Source organism: Abrus precatorius, unplaced genomic scaffold (genome assembly GCF_003935025.1).
Source record: "Abrus precatorius isolate BTA unplaced genomic scaffold, Abrus_2018 Scaffold32, whole genome shotgun sequence".
NCBI classification, from domain to species: Eukaryota; Viridiplantae; Streptophyta; class Magnoliopsida; order Fabales; family Fabaceae; genus Abrus; species Abrus precatorius.
Genome location: NW_020874376.1, coordinates 10001 through 12500, shown reverse-complemented (window position 1 = coordinate 12500; position 2500 = coordinate 10001).

Sequence of the window (2500 nt, the reverse complement as noted above, 5' to 3'; positions counted from 1 at the left end):
GGTGCATAAAAACGCACCAGGAGGGCACCATGGTGCATAAAAACGCACCAGGAGGGCACCAGGGTGCGAAAAACGCACCAGGAGGGCACCATGGTGCATAAAAACGCACCAGGAGGGCACCAGGGTGCATAAAAACGCACCAGGAGGGCACCATGGTGCATAAAAACGCACCAGGAGGGCACCAGGGTGCGAAAAACGCACCAGGAGGGCACCATGGTGCATAAAAACGCACCAGGAGGGCACCAGGGTGCATAAAAACGCACCAGGAGGGCACCAGGGTGCATAAAAACGCACCAGGAGGGCACCAGGGTGCGAAAAACGCACCAGGAGGGCACCATGGTGCATAAAAACGCACCAAGTAGGCACCAGGGTGCATAAAAACGCACCAGGAGGGCACCAGGGTGCATAAAAACGCACCAGGAGGGCACCAGGGTGCGAAAAACGCACCAAGAGGGCACCATGGTGCATAAAAACGCACCAAGAGGGCACCATGGTGCGAAAAACGCACCAAGAGGGCACCATGGTGCAAAAAACGCACCAAGAGGGCACCAGGGTGCGAAAAACGCACCAGGAGGGCACCATGGTGCATAAAAACGCACCAGGAGGGCACCATGGTGCATAAAAACGCACCAGGAGGGCACCATGGTGCATAAAAACGCACCAGGAGGGCACCATGGTGCATAAAAACGCACCAAGTAGGCACCAGGGTGCATAAAAACGCACCAGGAGGGCACCAGGGTGCATAAAAACGCACCAGGAGGGCACCAGGGTGCGAAAAACGCACCAAGTAGGCACCATGGTGCATAAAAACGCACCAGGAGGGCACCAGGGTGCATAAAAACGCACCAGGAGGGCACCAGGGTGCATAAAAACGCACCAGGAGGGCACCAGGGTGCATAAAAACGCACCAGGTAGGCACCAGGGTGGGCATGAAGAGGCACCATGATGGGCACCAAGAGGCACCAAGGTGGGCATCAAGGTGCACCATGGTGGGCATCAAGAGGCACCAAGGTGGGCACCAAGAGGCACCAAGGTGCACCATGGTGGGTATCAAGAGGGACCAAGGTGGGCATCAAGAGGCACCAAGGTGTGCATGAAGGTGCACCATGGTGGGCACCAAGAGGCACCATGGTGGGCACCAAGAGGCACCAAGGTGGGTATCAAGAGGCACCAAGGTGGGCATCAAGAGGCACCAAGGTGGGCATCAAGAGGCACCAAGGTGTGCATCAAGGTGCACCATGGTGGGCACCAAGAGGCACCATGGTGGGCACCAAGAGGCACCATGGTGGGTAGCAAGAGGCACCAAGGTGGGCACCAAGAGGCACCAAGGTGGGTATCAAGAGGCACCAAGGTGGGCATCAAGAGGCACCAAGGTGGGTATCAAGAGGCACCAAGGTGGGCATCAAGAGGCACCAAGGTGTGCATCAAGGTGCACCATGGTGGGCATCAAGAGGCACCAAGGTGGGCACCAAGAGGCACCAAGAGGCACCAAGGTGTGCATCAAGGTGCACCATGGTGGGCATCAAGAGGCACCAAGGTGGGCACCAAGAGGCACCAAGAGGCACCAAGGTGGGTATCAAGAAGCACCAAGGTGGGTATCAAGAGGCACCAAGGTGGGCATCAAGGTGCACCATGGTGCGATGATTCGGAGAAAAATTCATTATAAATCATTCCCTTGGGGAAATGTAACGAAACTTTGCAGACACATTTGGTGTTATTTTGTGTGAATGCCTGCAAAAAATCAGGTCAAAATTCGATCTCTAGGTGCCTTTTTCTATTTTCCCCGGTTTTTCATAATCTGCCGATTCAAAAATTCATTAAAAATTCATCCCTTGGAGAAAAAATCTAAAACTTTGTGGACGTGAATATATTGTGTTTGTGAGCCTCCCTGCAAAAAATCACGTCAAAATTCGATCTCTAGGTCCCGATATGGACTTATGTCTGCTCAGAAAAAAGGTATCTACTACTACAATTTTGGCTTTTGCATAATAACCTATTATAGGGGGGGGCTGCACCTCACCAACCACGCCCACAGTGGGAGGTGCGGTGCTGCCTTGGGGCCCCTCCCCCATGCTCATGCAAGTCTCCCCTCACTTGTGTGGCTTGGTTTTCCATGGCATTGGGTTTATTGATTCGTCAATTATCCAGAAACCGAATGTTGGCCGACTTCGGCCGAGTCTCGGTGCGTCCCTCGGAAATTTGTGGGCATCGTGGCGTGGCTTATTCTTGCATCAACGATGCATGGGCAGGGTCTATTGGGTGCATTTTCCTTTGTCCCTCTCGATTTTAAGTGCTCCCGGGTGACTTTGTTCTTGTTGAGGTGTGAGGAGAGTTATAAAACGGTGAACCAGCGTTGGATTTTTCCAACAACGCGTGCACTTTTTGCAGTGGCAATAGGCATGCGGGCATCATGTTCCTGGAGTTGGTCCCTATGGATATGGTTGTTCTTCCAGTTTGTGATGGTTGCATGTTGACGGGTGACACCACAGTGCCCGCGGTC